This window comes from Podarcis melisellensis (assembly GCF_964234715.1).
Source record: "Podarcis melisellensis genome assembly, chromosome: 3".
Taxonomy (NCBI): Eukaryota; Metazoa; Chordata; class Lepidosauria; order Squamata; family Lacertidae; genus Podarcis; species Podarcis melisellensis.
The window spans coordinates 118,167,557-118,185,366 of NC_138530.1; the positions used below are offsets into that span (position 1 = coordinate 118,167,557).

At 46.4% G+C, this 17,810-nt stretch overlaps 2 long non-coding RNA genes across 2 annotated transcripts; both read right to left on the reverse strand.

The window, feature by feature from the left end:
- Positions 1–209: 209 nt before the first annotated feature.
- On the reverse strand, positions 210–6,865 carry LOC309366481. Its single transcript, XR_014166719.1, has 2 exons — positions 6,005–6,865; positions 210–2,069 (listed from the first exon to the last, which is right to left on the reverse strand). It is a non-coding gene; the product is annotated as an uncharacterized lncRNA (long non-coding RNA).
- Positions 3,686–5,611, reverse strand: LOC309366482. Its single transcript, XR_014166720.1, has 2 exons — positions 5,493–5,611; positions 3,686–5,458 (listed from the first exon to the last, which is right to left on the reverse strand). It is a non-coding gene; the product is annotated as an uncharacterized lncRNA (long non-coding RNA).
- Positions 6,866–17,810: the final 10,945 nt, after the last annotated feature.

Below are 17,810 nucleotides of genomic sequence, written 5' to 3' on the forward strand. Positions count from 1 at the left end.
CTTCAGGCACCTGTCTAAGGGCGGAGGTGTTATTCCACGCTGCGACTTGGTCTGGAGAGACAGGATGAGTCCTCCCCTCTGGAGAGGACGTTGCAAGTTGAAGACCCTGCCTGTCTCCAGTAGGGGTGAAGCCTTTTTTACCTAGGGATCCATTAGCCACGCCATCCCCTGGACCTCGGAGGGAACAAAAGTACCAGGAAAGCAAAATCTTCTTTGGAGAAAAAGAGTTTATTGAGATCTGAGCACAGAGTCAAGGTCTGTACTCAGAGACAGCCTGCTAGTTAGTTCCTAGAAATACTGGCTGTAAAGCAAGACACTTCAGCAGACTTTCTTATACCCCCAGACTTCCCCAATCGGCTAGCAAATATTGCTTGCTTAACACATTTTATTGCTTGCTAAACATTCCTGTCTTTCTGCTAAGCCAAGCACTCCCTCCCACCTCCTTGTACACGTGTCTTCTTTTGCTAGCTAAGCATTCCCTTCGTATCTCTTCTTATTCTTGCATTACTAAGCAGAAGTAAAGTAGGAAACATCTTGCTAGTGGTTTTCTCGGTTAACAGCAGTTTTCTGGCTAGGCAGGAAGCGACCTTCTGACCTGTAGCTAGCATCAGCAGTTTCAAGTAGCTGGTTAGGCAGAAAACGACCTCCTGACCTGTCTGATTTAGACTTTTGCAAGCAACTGCAATTTTGGGCTGTTTTGACCATCCTAGCAGAGTGCAGGAATTTACTATGTGTAGATAATATTAATGATTAACCGTTCCCCTCTCCCTTCACTCCCTCCTCTTCTTCTGAACAACCTAATACTTAGGTTCGTTCTGGGGTATGGGCCTATACTCCCTCATCACAGCGATGACTGTGGGTCCTAGCTTCCGTGACAGGAGTCTTTGCATCATTTGCTGCAAGCATTGCAATAAGCAGGGTATACAGAAGCAGAAAAGCAATAGAAGCATTATTGGGCCTATTCTCCCCACAAATACGATACCGTTCATGCCAACAGAAATACGAGAGCATCCATACGACAAGGGCGGTACATATCACTCCTACCCACCAAACCCAATATCTCCATGGTTCCTCCCACCAATATTCAGGGGGTGTGCTCATTGTTGAAGAGCCCACTGATATTTGTGCCCGACTACCTGTTGAGCCTCAAGGATGAGAGCCCACCGGTGAGCTGATGCTCCCACTATGTGGGTCAATTTTTCTATTAGCCCTGTTGGGTGGATTGAACTCTCGTGCTGCCTCCCTAGTGACCAGAGCATATGGAAGCTGAAATCCTGGGGTGGCAATTCTTACTGGCACTTGTTTAGTAATTTCAATGCACACCTGGCTAAGGCTCCCACCCCTGCGGTACTTGCATTAAGATAGGTTCCGTCTCATCAATCGCCTGCATTAAGATTAGAACCTGGTCCGCTAGATCAGGTTGGTACAGTGCTCTACCCCCCGGATAACAGTTGACTACCCTCCCACAGCAGCAAGAGCAGTCCAGAACTCGATAGATTTCGAACGTCTCTGCAACTTCCCGTATGAGCACTATCCACATGTGCTGGACAGTGGTGTGGAAGAGGAGCCACAACGGGGTAGTGGGATGTCTTAATATGGTAACCTCATCAAACCCCAGTTGCCAATAGCCAAGGAGCACGCCATCTCTTACCACCGGCAAGACGAACCAGTCGTAGCAGAGGCCAGCAGGCCAATAGGGTTGGTATGGTTCGGTAGGGTCAGGGCAATAAGACATAGAGCAAGTCAATAAAGAAAATAAGAGAGAAAAGAGAAAGTCTTTGTAACTGTCCTTGTGATGATTAGTCGCAGGATCTCGTTGCCCGTGGCCTAACGCTTTTTCCTGGTAGCGTCAGACACAAGGTGATGATCAACTTCAGAGGGTCAGCGGGATTTCTTTTGCAAGTCCAGACACCCTTCTTCAGATGTGTGTGATGTACCCAGGGGATCACCTCGACTACTTTCACTGCAGTTGGGGATGAGGGGGTCGCCAGACGCTGTCACTCAGAGGGACTGGTGAACCGGCTCAGCGAGACTGCCACGGGACTGCAGGTGTACGCTTGAGGGAATACCTGGAAAGAGAGCAAACACACACAACAAACACAGGGATTGCACTTGTTCTTGGGTGATGTGATCTCCCATCTGCCCAAACCGGCGGGGATGCCTCGGACGAAAGGGGTTGGCCTGCCATATAGAAGTTCAAAGGGCGATAGTTCTCAGTCTCTTGGTTGGCGCACAGGGCACATTTTGGGATATAGAATATTCTCCCAAGGTGCGCCTTAGCAGCTGGGCCTCCCAAATGGGTGGGCTCGTGGTAATTCTTTACAATTGTGCTGGCCAGATGTTGGGGCACAAAAACACGGCTGTCCGGTCCTTCCTGGAGCGTTGCTCCTTCTTGGCTGGTCCACTGCTGTTCATCAAGGGTGTAACGTGGTTCCACATCGTCTGGAGTGAGTTCTGGTACCAATATCAAAAGTCCTGGTGGTGCCTCTAAATTGGCTGGAGAACAAATGTCTACGTTGGGGGCGCTGCCTGCGGGCGCCCCTCCCATCCAATTCTTCACCGTGCATAGAGATATCAGCAAGGCGGTCGTCACTGGAGGGGATCTTCAGGATGCTGAGACACAGTCCAATCTGAAGCAGCTTTCTTATGTGGTGGACCCAAGGGGTGGTGCCAGCGACCTTCACAGCTGTGGGTGTGGAGAGCAGATGGGCCCTTCCAGCACGGCGGCAGTGGTGCCTGGGACCGGTCTCATCCACACCACGTCACCTGGCTCAAACTGGTCATGCAAGAAGTTCGGGCCTGGGTTGAGAGAGAAAATCTCGAGAGAGAGACTGTACATAATTGTTCAATTCCACATCTTGAGCAGGGATAGGTGAAAGCATGCACACATAAGGAACCGGTCTCCCAAACATCACTTCAAAAGGGTGACAAGTGAATACGTTTCAATGGGAGGCTACAGACTCTAAGCAAAGGCAAGGGCAACATGGACACCCAATTAGACCCTGTTTCTTGCGTCAGCTTGGATAGCTGATTCTTTAAAGTCCTGTTCATTCTCTCTACCTTTCCAGAACTCTGGGGTCTATAAGCAGTATGCAGCTTCCAGTTGATCTGGAGCGCTTTTGCCAGTCCCTGTAGGACTGCATGAACAAATGCTGGTCCATTGTCAGATCCTATGGACCTTGGCAATCCATAGCGAGGGATGATTTCCCTAAGCAGGCACCTGGTTACTTCAAATGCCTTTTCAGTCTTTGTTGGCCATGCTTCGGCCCTCCGGTGTAGGTGCACACTGCCACCAGCAGGTAGCGGTGTAGTCCACAACGGGGTAATTCAGTAAAGTCCACGACAAGATCTTCCATAGGTGCCGTTCTACTGTGCTGAATCCCTGGGGGAGCCAGTGGTCCGGCTCTGGGATTATTCTTTTGACACAGCAGGCATTTCCTGGAGATCTGGGCTGCCAGTTGGTAGAGGTGGGCTGTATAGAAGCATTTCTCCAGCTGCTTGGTTGTAGCATCTGGTCCTATGTGGGTTGAATCATGGTATCTCTGAGTAATCTGCCGAGAAAGGGACTCTGGAATCCATATCCTGTCATCAGGGGTAAGGTACCATCCTTCTTTGGACAATGTCAGCTCCTGAGCATCTGCAGTGTCCCTTTCCTGCTTCGTGTAAGCTGGCATGTCAGTGGTGCTTAAAATTTCTTCTGGGACCAGTGCTCCAATAACCGAGGCGGGGGCCAGTTCTTGGGCTGCTTCCTTGGCCACTCTGTCTGCCAATCGGTTTCCTCTGGCCACTTCTCCTGGTCCAGTCTTGTGTCCATAACAATGGATAACTGCCACTGCATCGGGCTCCCATACAGCATCCAGAAGGTTCAATAAAGCTTGTGGGTGGGCCACCTGGCTTCCTCTGGAGGTAAGCAAACCTCTTTCTTTCCATAAGGCTCCATGGGCATGTAAAGTCAGGAATGCATACTTAGAATCTGTATAAATGTTTATCTTCTGTCCCTTTGCCAGGCTCAGGGCTCTGGTGACTTGGAATTTTTAACGCGGATGTAGTAGTAGCATCTGACATTTCCTCATTTTAGCCTGGGAGAGGAAATAGGTGCCTTTCGGCAGATGGCACGCTGATTCTTTCCTAAGCGGCCTCGCCCTCCTCTTCTTCTAACGGTGGACCTCCCGTCTTCAGGGCCATCAACTTCTTTGCCTGGTACTTCTTTTTCTTCTGGGTCTCTTTTCCTCTCTGATTATAAGTGGTTTGGGCTATTTTCTAACATCCATTTCAGGGTGTGGCCCATCTGGATTTTTCGGCAAATATCGGGCGCTGCCTGGGCTACAAAAGCAGTTTTTATGATAGGGGCATTGGCAGCCTCATCTGGGTCCACAGGAGTATACTGGCGGTAGGCTTCCTTCAGCCTCTTTAAGTAGGCTCCAGGGGCCTCCTCTGTTCCTTGTACTATTTCTCTGGCCTCCACGAAGTTGGTGAGTTTTCTGGCTGCCCTCCTCATGCCATTTAAGACATTCTGGCAATAAATGGTGAGAGTATTTTGCCCTTCAGTGATCTGATAATCCCAATTCAGTGTATTTTCAGGATATCCTGCTGCAACAGCTTGATCTCCTGCCCCCTGCGCTCTCATGTGTGCTCGGACTTCAGCATGAATTTGCCTAGCCTCTTCTGTAGTTAGCAGGGCATCCATCAAATATTACACATCATAAAAAGTGGGGTTGTATGTTTTAAAAAAAATTCCCTCAAACAGCTTAATGATTTTGGCAGGGTTTTCCTCAAATGAAGGGTTTTTGGTTCCTCCAATTACAAACATCTGCACTAGAGAAGGGACATGTTGAACTGTATGAGTTCTATTGGGCACCACCCCATCAGGTCCCGCGGGGGCCAGAGGGTCATACACTCTATGGAGAGGCATCACTCTGGCCGCGCCCTTCTCCTGTGCTTTATGTGCCCTATGGAGGGTCACTCTTTTCACTGCTTTCCCCACTCTTTTGTCCACGGGATTGGGGCTGGGCCATCTGTTCCCTGTGGCGGGGGTGGTGCCAGGGCTGTTGCCGGGGCATAAGGCGGTGGGGGCATTAAAACTTTATCTTCTTCCTTCTCTGAATCCTGGAGGACTGGGGGGTTGTCCTCCTGTTTTCCTGACTGAGCAGATACTGCTGCCTGAGACCTTTTGGCAGCATGACTTCAGCCAGGAGGGGGGGGTTCTTTTCCATATTGGTCTTCCATGTGGAAATGTAGGGGATTTGATCAGGGTGGACATTCAAAATGTTCTGATATAATGGATTAATGAGTTGCAAATCAAGGGTCCCAGTGGACGGCCAATTTGTTATTTTGGGGTGGGCCAATCTAATTTACACAATGTCCTCGTCCTCCCCTCTCATTAGCTTGAATCCCCAAAAGCATTTCAAAGGGGTACTTTTACTTTGGCCAGAACCCATTTCTTCCAGATCCTTCGCTACTATTCACAGTAAAAATTCTCTCACACTTCACACACAACAGACCTACAATTGCTCGGCCAAGGGGACACTAAGCCCTGGCCCACACTTGACAATTCAGTCACTGGAGTATCTTGACATGCAACATACAACATACAAAACACACCAATATAATTTCAACACACTAAACACACCAAAATAACTTCAGCATGCAATACACAAAACACACCAAAATAACTTCAGCACGCAATACACAAAACACACCAAAATAACTTAATTTCAACATGTCACATGCTACAGTTTGTCAGAAAATGCACAACCCTACAATCGCTCGGCCTCATTCAACAATTCATCCACTGGAGTATCTGACACACAACATGTCAACAAAACACTCAATTCCCTCTGCCCCATTCCCTTTCCCAAACCTTTACCAATTCCTTTCCTGGTGGCATTCTTACTGCCGGGCACTCTACTGCCAACTACCAGGTGAGGCTGATCAGGCCTCTGGCCCTTTCCCTCGGGCCCCTAGCCCTTTCCCTCGGGCCCCTAGCCCTTTCCTTCGGGCTTACCTTTCTCCGCTGCGGACCTGTCCCCTCGGCGCCGTTCTGTCCTCTTGTTCTCCCTCAACTAGATGTCTCCGCTCCAGGACGGTGTGGCAATCTCCCCCTACAAACTGGCAGGGTGTGCACCGGAAATGCGAACGCCGATTGGAGCTGTTCACCTTGGTTGAGCCTGGCCCTCCGGTCCGTATTTGGGGAGGGGGCTGATCCCGGACGAGCCCCCAAAGAAATGAAGCCTTTTTTACCTAGGGATCCATTAGCCACGCCATCCCCTGGACCTCGGAGGGAACAAAAGTACCAGGAAAGCAAAATCTTCTTTGGAGAAAAAGAGTTTATTGAGATCTGAGCACAGAGTCAAGGTCTGTACTCAGAGACAGCCTGCTAGTTAGTTCCTAGAAATACTGGCTGTAAAGCAAGACACTTCAGCAGACTTTCTTATACCCCCAGACTTCCCCAATCGGCTAGCAAATATTGCTTGCTTAACACATTTTATTGCTTGCTAAACATTCCTGTCTTTCTGCTAAGCCAAGCACTCCCTCCCACCTCCTTGTACACGTGTCTTCTTTTGCTAGCTAAGCATTCCCTTCGTATCTCTTCTTATTCTTGCATTACTAAGCAGAAGTAAAGTAGGAAACATCTTGCTAGTGGTTTTCTCGGTTAACAGCAGTTTTCTGGCTAGGCAGGAAGCGACCTTCTGACCTGTAGCTAGCATCAGCAGTTTCAAGTAGCTGGTTAGGCAGAAAACGACCTCCTGACCTGTCTGATTTAGACTTTTGCAAGCAACTGCAATTTTGGGCTGTTTTGACCATCCTAGCAGAGTGCAGGAATTTACTATGTGTAGATAATATTAATGATTAACCGTTCCCCTCTCCCTTCAGGGGGAGTCATCCCTATCAGTAATATCACCCCCACCCCAAAAAATCTAGAAACTGAAATTCACGGTAAGAAAAAGGTTCCATTTTTTTTGTTCATATATCAACAATATTCACTAGGTGGTGCTAAAGTCACATTTTATTTCTTCTGAAAACATGCTCCCCCATCTTTGAAATGTCACAAAGAATCCTGAGAATTGTAGCATCAGTTTTCACTCCTCACAAGCAGTAAATGGTCCTTTAAATTACGCCATTAAGTAAATGACGCCATCAAGCAAAGGACACTTGACGAAGGCATCTTCAAACAGAGACTTTGTACCGATGATCATATTAATTCTCTTTTAATCACTTTCCCAAATTGTTGTAAGAAGTGCGAAACACTATTAACTGTACATGTGTCATGTTATTATTAATCAACTGTTCACCATTATGGCAGGTATGTCTGTCCTTGTACTGTGGGCAGAAGGGGATTTAGGGCAGCACTTCACTGGGTGCTGAGTTGAGGGGGGGCATCACAGGGCGTCACAACTGTGACATAGTGCATGCACAAAGTGGAAGGCAAGGGGGGGGGGAGGCACCAAAATTTGGCCTCGCACAAGGCACTGCTGAAATTTGAAAGACGAAAGTCTGCCCCTGCTTGTGGGACCAATAATAAGCATGGAATGAGACCTCCACACCGCAACCTCTTGTCAATTCAAAGGATCCAGGAATATTATATATTTTATTTAACATAATTTGTATACTGTTTAATTGTACAAACCTCCATGTGGTTTAAATAATTTGAATGTATCAATAAAAGTCAGAAGTTAAAAACAAGTTGGTCTGATTCCCTCCCATATAAAGAAAACCAGCAGTATATATATATATATATATATATATATATATATATATATATATATATATATATATATGCTTTCGTAGATTTTCACGGGTACAGGAATGCAGGTTTTGGTGTCCTCGGGTGTCTTCCCGTGTAAAAGTTGGGGTGTCTAGGCGACGTTTCGACGAGGTCTCACTCGTCATCTTCAGGCTGGTGCTTTCGGCTTCTTGTTACTGGTTCCAGTAACAAGAAGCCGAAAGCACCAGCCTGAAGATGACGAGTGAGACCTCGTCGAAACGTCGCCTAGACACCCCAACTTTTACACGGGAAGACACCCGAGGACACCAAAACCTGCATATATATATATATATATATATATAATGAAATAAAAGTACATATTAAAATATATGCCCATGCTACATACCTGGACAAGCTTGCCTAAAGTAGCAAGTTTTTATCAGGAGCTGAAAACAATACAGTGGAGGTGCCTGCCTCTCATATCAAGGGACAGGGAGTTCCACAGGGCAGGTGCCGTCATGCTGAAAAATCAATTCCACACAAGTATGGAATGACATTATCAGGGTAGAGGCTAAAACTGTTCCCATGCACTAATGACAAACCATTCTGAATTGCCTGCTCTCCCAGCTGGGTCTGATCCAGGCCTAACTGCTGCCCCAGCCTGAAGCTCAAGCTGCGTGCCCCACCTTCTGCTGCTGCCGCCATGAGCGGCCAGACTGGGGGAGCAGTGTTAACACCACCGTGCTATAGGCGGCAGTGGCATCAAACAGTTTAGATTGTGGTGCCTGTCTGCAGTTTTATGCACATTTACTCATAGTGGTTCTTCCTTCCTTCTAATAAAACATTTTTATTACTCAAAACTTCAATCAACTTAGACTTTGAAAATGCTCTGATTTCAACTTTTACAGGTTATTGTACAAATTTTGTTATTAGAAGGTATGGAATTTTGTGTATTTTACATGGGAGGCAGTAGAGGGGAAGGGGGGAAGATGGAAGCCAGGAAAAGCAGGGACATGGACAGCCTTTCTTTTCTTTTCTTTTTTAAAACCCATTTATGGGCCACATCCTTTGATACATCTTGGTTTAACTACAAGAGCTTCATTTATCTGTTCTATTTTAGCAAATTTTATAAAAGCAAATGAAGTAATTGCATATATGAAAATGATTTCAAACCCAATACAGATGTAGATGGGGCCAGAAGGTCTTGTGGACGGTGCGCTACTGATGTGTGACAGGAGAGCTCTCCAAACAGTCGGTGAACACAGCAGCACTTGGAACAGATCTCCTGGCTGATTGGCATCTGTCTTTCTCAGAATGCAATGGAGGAGTGTGCCTTTGGATGGGAGGTCAAACCTTTGGAGCAGAGCTTTCCAAACTGTGTGTTGTGACACATTAGTGTGTCAACAGCGTTGTGCATGTGTGTCACAGAAACGCTCCCTGCACTCTTCCTGGGGCTGGAAAATCTCCAGTTTGCTTGTTAAATTGAATTACTGTGTTGTGAAATGATGCATGTCTAAAAAGGGTGTCATCATGAAAAGTTTGGAAAGCTCTGCTTTGGAGAGTTACAGTGCAGTGGTACCTCCGGTTGCGGGCAGAATCCGTTCCGAAGCTCCGGGCAGATCCCGAGGTTTCCGCAACCAGAGGTGCCTGTTCTGTGCATGTGCGCGGTGTGATACAGTGCTACTGTGCATGCTTGTGCGGCAAAACCCGGAAATATACTTCCGTGTTTGCCACGTGCGTATCCCAAAGGATACATAACCAGAGGGGCACATAAGTAGAGGTATCACTGCACCTGCTGTGGCTGCAGAGGTGAAAAAGGGAGAGAGATGTTTTGTTGCAGCTGGGGCAGATGAAGGTGTCTGGCTGTACTGCTGCAGAGGCACCAGGGCGCTTCTTCTCTCTGTGCTTCTCCCAGCGGTGATTTCTCCTCTGGTCACTGCCATGGATGTCTCACCTGAGGGTCAGTCTCCATGGGAGGGATTTCCAGTGCCTGGAGGCAGACAGTTCCCCCCCACTCCCCCCCCCCATGTTCATGCTGGCAAGTAGGGAAGCCCACGCTAGGATTTTTGAACATAGTTTCCACTTTATGATTGATCTTCAAATTTCAAGTCCAGGAGAAAAATTTAGTTACTTGAAAAACGTCATCTTTAATAGAGCAGGAATTGCTTGCCTAGAAATTAACTCTCTTCTATCTCTAACAACTTTACTATGATTCCTCAAAGCCAAAGGAGCTTCTCTCCCTCCGTGCTGTTCTGTACCTTGGAGGTTCAAGGTGTTTTAATGAAATCTGAATCACATTTGCTCAGGATTAAGTACCACTGAGTTTAATGATCTCAGTTTAATGGGGGTGGGGAGTATCAGTGCACGGCTTAGCAAGGTGGGAACCCAAGATGTGAGGCGGCTGAAATACAAATACATAAACTGAAAGAGTTGCTGAAACAGCAAAGCCATGGGTGCAGAGCAAGACTGTTTAATGCCAAATTAGACCTTTTTCTGGTATTCCTTGATTTCCTCTTTGTCTCCAGGTGGAGGCTGAGTTGACTATAGCAGAGACAATTCCCCCTGTGCAGCTTTGTGGGAATCAAGAGTATCCCAAGTGCTGGTGCCAACGGTTCTAAAATGTCATTGCTGGGAAGCCTGAGGCACAGCATTCTGCGCTTAGGAGTTCTGTCTTGGGAAACTTGCGTGTTTTAGTCAGCCTTGAGTTGGTGATCTTTAGGAATGGATGGAAGATGCATCAGTTCAGCCTTGCTTCTGCCAGTCTATTGGGAGTTTAACTGCAATGGCTTTTAATAACTTTGTGGTTTTAACCTTTTAAAAAATGCTCATATGAATTATTTACATATGCGTGCACAGAGAGCATTGGGACTCTGCGTGTATTTTTAGGTATCTCTATTAATAACTTTAAATGGTTTCCCATGCTCTGGCTGTGCACCCCCTGCTCATTTTAATACATCTCCCTCTGTGTTGTCCTTGTCTTTCTTGACAAGAGGACCCTGCACACCTTTTCTTGACAGGAGGCGTTACTGGGTTTCCCTTTTTCTTTTTCCGTAGTGTGGCTCAAGTAGGTCAACAAGATGGTTTCCTTGCTGAATTCTCTGTCATATGCCTAAGCCTTCTGAGAGGCTCCCTCGGCAGCAGTCACATTAAGTAGCACACTGCCTTTGCTCTTGCTTAGAGTACTTGGTGTTTTGCCACCTAGTTTGGCTTTAGAGCACAGCTAAATACACACAGTGTGGTTTCAAGCACTTGGGGGCTTATTCTGGAATTTTGCCTTGCTTTAGTTCATGTGCATTATACGGTACCAAGGTTAGACCTTTCATACTTTAAATGCCATCACACTACTGTAAAAAAGACACTTCCCCATTTGCCCAGCCCAGATCTTGGCCCAAAAGCTAAGTGTAGATATACTTCCTTTTTTAAAAAAATAATATTTATTAAAGTTTCAAAGAAGTTACAAAAAAGAAAAAAGAAAAAGAAACAAAAAATACAAAATACAGAAAAATAAAAACAATTAAAAACAAATCAGTCTTTCCATGTCTTGTCTTTCATTTGCTTGTTTCCCTGACCTCCTCACACCTCCCTTTTTTGTATTCTAGTTCAATAGTTGTTTCAGCAAGTCCTTACCATTTTTGCTTTTATCTTGATATTTTATCTTAATATATTGTAACTTTACAATTTCACCTGTTAACAATCCATTTTTACATACCCCTTTGTAACATTATTGCTAGAACCACATAACTTCATTCCAGCATCCTAACATTCTTTACATTCCTTAATTTTACAATGTTTCTGTAAATAGTCTTTAAATTTCTTCCAATCTTCTTCTACCGACTCTTCTCCCTGGTCTCGGATTCTGCCAGTCATTTCCGCGAATTCCATATAGTCTTTCACTTTCATCTGCCATTCTTCCCGGGTGGGTAAATCTTGTGTCTTCCAATACTTTGCGATGAGTATTCTTGCTGCTGTTGTTGCATACATAAAGAAAGTTCTATCCTTCTTTGGCACCAATTGGCCAACCATGCCCGTAGATATACTTCCAACACACTGAATCTAAGGGTGACCAATGCAGCAGCTTCTTCTTTAAAAAAAAAATGTTTATTGAGGTTTTCAATTAAATATTGACCAAACAAAGTGATTCCTTTTTAAACATTACTTGCACCCCCCCCCCACTCAGTCCCATGCTTCTGGTCTGGAATACGGGGGACAGATTTGGCAAATGTTTTTCTATTAAGTTTTCCATTTCACCACTGGCAGTGTCTGTTCTATGAAATCTGTCAAGGCCTATATGGCGTATCTCAGGGAAAGGCAGAAGACTTCCCCTTCTCATAGACAATTGTGCACCATGAGCATGGGCAACCACCCCAAAGAGACCACACAGCTTATCCTTTGTTAGGGACTGGCAGGATGAAAGAGACAGGTTGAAAGAGGGAACCAGCTGGGAGGTGGTAGAAGCAGGAAGTGAACATGGGGATTCAGAAGAAAGCCATTGCGTGCCCAGGCGCAGTCCCCCCCCCCCCCCGCCAGGAGTCAGACCTCGGGTTTAAATGGGAGACACAGCAACATCTTTGGGATTAAAATGGCCACAACTTTAGTGAATTTCAGATGTAGAAAAACCTTGCCAAGGCATTGGGTGTGTATCCCTCTCAGCCCCCCGCTGGGGGTCTGAGGCAAGTCAAGGTTGAACAGGAAGGTGGGACCACTGCAAAACGTGTGTTTACGCAACTGGCTCCCTCCCACGTTGCTGGGGGGAGTTTTATGGCCCACTTGTTGTGCTCTTGTGGACAGAGACTCCCCTCAAGACCCTTCTAATGGGGTACCTGGATATCACCACTCCATGAACGTGCTACAGGTCTTAAAAACGGCACAAGCTATGGAGCATTCTATGGCCATGGCTTTATTGATGTACCAATGATCCTGGAACTTGAAACCCACCAACCAGAAGTCATCCAGGTGATCTGGAAGTAGGCAGAATGCAGATTCAATGTCACACATTTCCAGGAGGACACCAGGGCCACACTCCTTCATCATTTTAATTGCATGAGCCAGTGATGCATATTTAACTGAACACTTCTCCTGTGAGATGGCATTGTTTACCGAGCCACCTTTGGGGTAAGACATCTTGTGAATCATGTGGAATTCGCCCGGGAGCTTTTGGGGGACTATTCCTAGAGGTGACACTATAAATTTCTTAAAGGACAGGCATGGGAAAGGACCCGCAATCCCGTCAAGGTCGTGTTCCTTTTGAATCTTCTTTTGGGCAATGTGTGGCATTTCCCTCACTGACTTCTGGTTGGGTGGGTTAGTTGGAATTGGAGTACTTTCAGCAAGGATACAAAAACCATCACAACATCTTTCCTCCAGGTATCTTGCTGCCTCCCTGTTGGGGTATGTGCACAAGAATGGTATCATAGCTGCAAGAGAGACCGGAGAGAGGGCTAGAGAGAAAAGCAGGTTATTTTCAGACGGGTCCTTCTGCTGTCTAGGAGCCCAAAGTTCCAGCTGTCACTCTAAAATCCTTCTATCCATATGTGGGTCCTGAATTCCTGGAGCTGCGGGGGGGAAAAAAAGGTCCTGGCATGAAAACATTTTGAACAGGAGTGATAACTGCTGCAATGCTCATCAGCCTTGAGGATGATATGCTAATAGTTAAACAGGTGCCATCTCCTATCTGGGTAAGCAGAAGATACGACTCCCGCAGAAATGGAGAACCCAGTCATCCAATTATGGAAGTTACATCCCATAGTTATCTTCTTTTCCTTCTTTTGCTGCTTGGCAGGTTTTGATTTTATACTACAAGATGAGGCCAGGGACAGCAAGGAAAACATGTCTATAAACTGCCCATTGAGGATGCGCTCAAATATTTTTTCGTGCAAGCAAATCCCAGGAGGCTGATCCATACATTTGAAATTAGACTCTCTAATGCGTCCCCTGGAGTCTAAGCCCTCCTCAACGCAACCATTGCCACTCCTGTGCCTCTTCTTTCTCCTTCTCCAGACCCATTTTGGGAGTCCAGGCGATTTAGCTGTTGTGACCTAGTACCCATTAATCTTGTGGGGATGTTCAGGATAATAGGCAAGGAAATATTTGTTACCGGTAAGTATTATCCTTCCTTCACTCACGCTAGTGAGTGATGTAGCAGAGCAAATCCCCTCTATATTCATGGAAGCTAGTTGATAGATTTGTTTGAATCTCTACAAAGTGACTAATCCAATCTGGCTTGCCCAGATGGATTATCTCTGGTGCCCCCTTTTCTGCCTCTTAAAATACAATAAAGACTCATGAGTCTGTCTTTAAAAGTACAACAATAAGTTTGCTCAGAAGTTGTTCACAGTACACATCCTAGAAGGCAGGCTTTACGCTTCAGGTTACAAGCATATAACATGGCTCACATCCTTTGTGAGGATGGACCCAAGTGCTGCTGGCTGAGAGCCAGCAGACAACAAAATGGATGAGACTTAACTGAGAGTTGAATCAAACAGAGACAAAATGGCTGTGTGACTCTGCTTTTATAGAGTCACACTCACCTGTTGAGTCACTTACAGCAGGAACAGAAAGTTACACACCCCTGTCTCTGTCCACTACAGGAAGTAAAGCATGTTGTAATTGACTGTACTGATGTAACACATCCCACAAATCTGGTCCTCGTAGTCATTATCTGAGGAGTCAGACCTGCCTGAGGAATCCAGTGAATCCCAAGAGTCCCGTCTGGACTTAGGTCCTCTTCTCCTGGTTCTGCGGGATCTTTTTCTCTTGTGCTGCGACCTATGCGGTTCAGGGCTCAGAGAACAGCCTGATAGGTTACAGGGGAAAGGAGACCTACTATTGTGCCTAGCCATCCATGAATGGCGGTAGGGAGAACGTGATCTCGCCATGCAAGCCTCGGCCCATTTCAGATGCTGCCGCAGGCGGGCGACAGTTCTGTCCCTACTGTCCCTAGAGACTGAGCAGGATCAATATTCACTTGAAGAAGAGTAATCAGGGGAAAGGCGGGGGGAGGACTCACCCAGCGCCTGGAAGAAAGTGCAGGTCGCTTGGTTGTGCAATGCTTGGCGGCCGTCAGGCTCCTAGAAGTGGGGAGATGTCCCACTGCTGAGTTCTTGCCTCCAGCTACTGGGGGGGGGGTGCGCTTCCTCCCCACCGATAGTGCCCCATTCTTGATCTTTTTTGCCACCTGCACAGTTTGGCTGGGAGCTCCCCTTGCTGTGCCCTTACTCATGTGGGGTGGAGAAAACAATTTCCTGGGTTCAGTTGTGCTGGCAGGTGGCATGCTGCCACTTTAGGGAGTGTGTGAGGTTGATATTGGGTTTCTCTTTGTTTGTTTGCTTTTGTTATTATAATTGGCTAATTATATTATTACTGGACAGAACTGTAAATAACTAGGGAGTGATATAGCAAAGAGTTACAAGGAGAAACCACAGAGCCACAAAGGATAAGCATGCACTTAAGGAAAGCTGCAAAATAAAACAGAATGCTGCTACCACATGCATGATCCCACAATCAGGTTGCCAAGGGAGTTTGAGGCACCTTCGGTAGTCAACCTGGCCCCGCATGGGGAGAAATGCAGTCGGGATATACAGTACCGAGGCCACGCTCAAGAGCCCTCTTTGGCTAATTATCACCCCATGAACAATTAAATAGCTCAGAATTCATTGTGTGCAAACACAAAGTTTAACTCACATTACTTAATTCATTCAGAATATATATGCAAAGGATTTTTTAAAGGTATTGTTATTATTATTTCTTGTATTTATGATCACACTCTCACACACAGCTATGAATGTGCATACTGCATATACATACACAGCACATGCATACACATGTATGCATATATGCAAGCCACATGCCCACCACGCACGTAAGCATATATAATAAACCATGACAATACGAACTGATGCACCAAAGGAGTCCAGCATCAGAGCTGGGAAAGAGCCTGAGCCATCTAGCCCAACCCCCCGGCATGCAGGGATGTGCACCAGTCCTGTATGGGGACCAAAACCTGCAACCTTGGTATTATCAGCAACATGCTCAAACCGTCTCCACCATCCATGCCTTAAATGCCCCACCTAAAAGTCTTTGCCCTCTCTGAGGACTGAATGCTAGTTCAAACATGGGGCAGTTAGCCCATTAATATGCCATTTCCGGTACTAATAAAAGTTATGGATTGTCACAACCATTTTGACAATTAAGGCAGACCCAATTGCCAAATTATGGTGCTGAACACAGATTGTTTCCATTAAAGGTACTATACTTACCCCCTCAACCAAGATCCAGCGATCTTGGTTGCCTATCTGGGCACGCCTCCAAAAAACAACAGCTGATTTTCAAGTTAAGGCCCGAGGTGGGAGCCCTATCTATCAGAGCTTTTGGCTACAGCTGTGGTAGGAGCTTGAAAGGCTAAGCCAACTCAGTGCCTTCACCTCTTCTATAACTGGCTCTGGCACACCGCTCAGGCGGATTGCATGTTCTGCCCGGAAAAGCCAGATGGAAAAAGGCTGATGATCCAGCAAAGATCCTTTCTCTGGGTCTTCTTCTGATGATGTCCCTTGATGTTGGCTCTGGGGCTGACTGTGCTACCAGCATCAACTCTGGCCCCCTTTAAATGCTTCTGGAGCGGACTGGAGTGAAGCCTGCTCCAACACAGTCCGCTTCTCTTGCCCTGCCCCCCAGGCTGCCGTGGACAGGTGGAGCAATGGCTGTTGGAACAGGTTGGCTTCAGGAGGATGGGGAAGCTGCGCACCCTGCTGCAAATGCCACCCACCGCTGGACCCGGTGGGCAGCCATTCTAGGACAGGGCTGGGTGCTAAGGGTCTCAGTTTGAGCACAGAATCTGAAAGAGAGGACAGGGCGAGCTGGACGCTGCTTCAGTTTCACAGGAGCAGGCTGGTTCCTCTAGAGTGAGCTCTACTGCCCTCCTCACACCAAGATCACGAAGATCCTTGCACATTGCTGAGCAATGGGCCAGACAGTCCCAGAGAGGGTGTTACTCCTTCTTGCTGTAACTTACGTCTGCTTGGGAAGAGTCCAGAGGAATAGGGCTAGACACCCAGGACAGGCTGGTTGTACTTTGAGTCTCGAGTCTTCCTTTTGACCTGTGGATGAACCTGCCTTCCTGACATCCTCTCCCATTGCAAGCCATGGGAACCTTGGTCAGGTTTCTGGTTTGGGTCAGGTCATTGGAACAGACTATTTGATCTCTTAGCATCTTGAAAGTGGATTTTCCTTCTCTCAGCACCTGGTGCCAAGAAGCAGAGTGGCCACTGTAAAAAAAACCCAAAAACCTATACATTTTTCATCAATTCACAAAGAAGATGTTACACATTGAATGAACAGCACATGGTGGGGGGAGAAACTACTGAAACACAATTTGAATTGAAGATATTTATGGTGCTGGCAATCATCCAATGTGTAAATCTAGCATTTATTTGTTCCTCTTCTGTTTTCTCCAGATGTTTTCTCAGCCTTGTCAACTACATTCCCTCATCATTTTGAGAGTTTTGTTGGAGACTTGCTGTTAAACAAGACATTCTTGTTTATGAAAGCTAGATGCTATCTTGTGTAAGCTGCTACATGCATTACCGGTACTTATATCAATTAGGTAAAGTGGGTGTGCTTGTTTCCAGTCATTTGCAAAGTGTTGTTTTTCTTCTGATTCATGTTAAGCTGAAGCAGTCTTGTTTCTGCTGGTATGTTAATAAACAGGTATGTTATGTTATATATGCAGGTAGGTTAAGTCAGATACGGCCCCCTGGTACACCATGTTCTAAAGTGCTTGGTCTGGGCCTCAGAACCTCATCCTCATCACAGGATCCCTTGCCCTGCCATCCTTGTTGTGCCTGAAGACTTCTTAATAAACAACATAGTTACATATAGTGATATAGTGACGGACTTTTTCATTTGATTTTCTAGCAACTCACTAGAAGGTCATAAAAACTAGGCAAGCTTTCTCTCCCCCCCCCCCCAGGCAGCAAGTCTAATGGGGCTGTTTTGGGGCTTCCCACAGGCAATTGATGGGGCACTGTGGGAAACAGGGTTATGGTCTTTGTTTTCACTTGTGAGCAATTGTATCTAAGATCCTAGGAGATCTAGTGATTTAACAACGTCA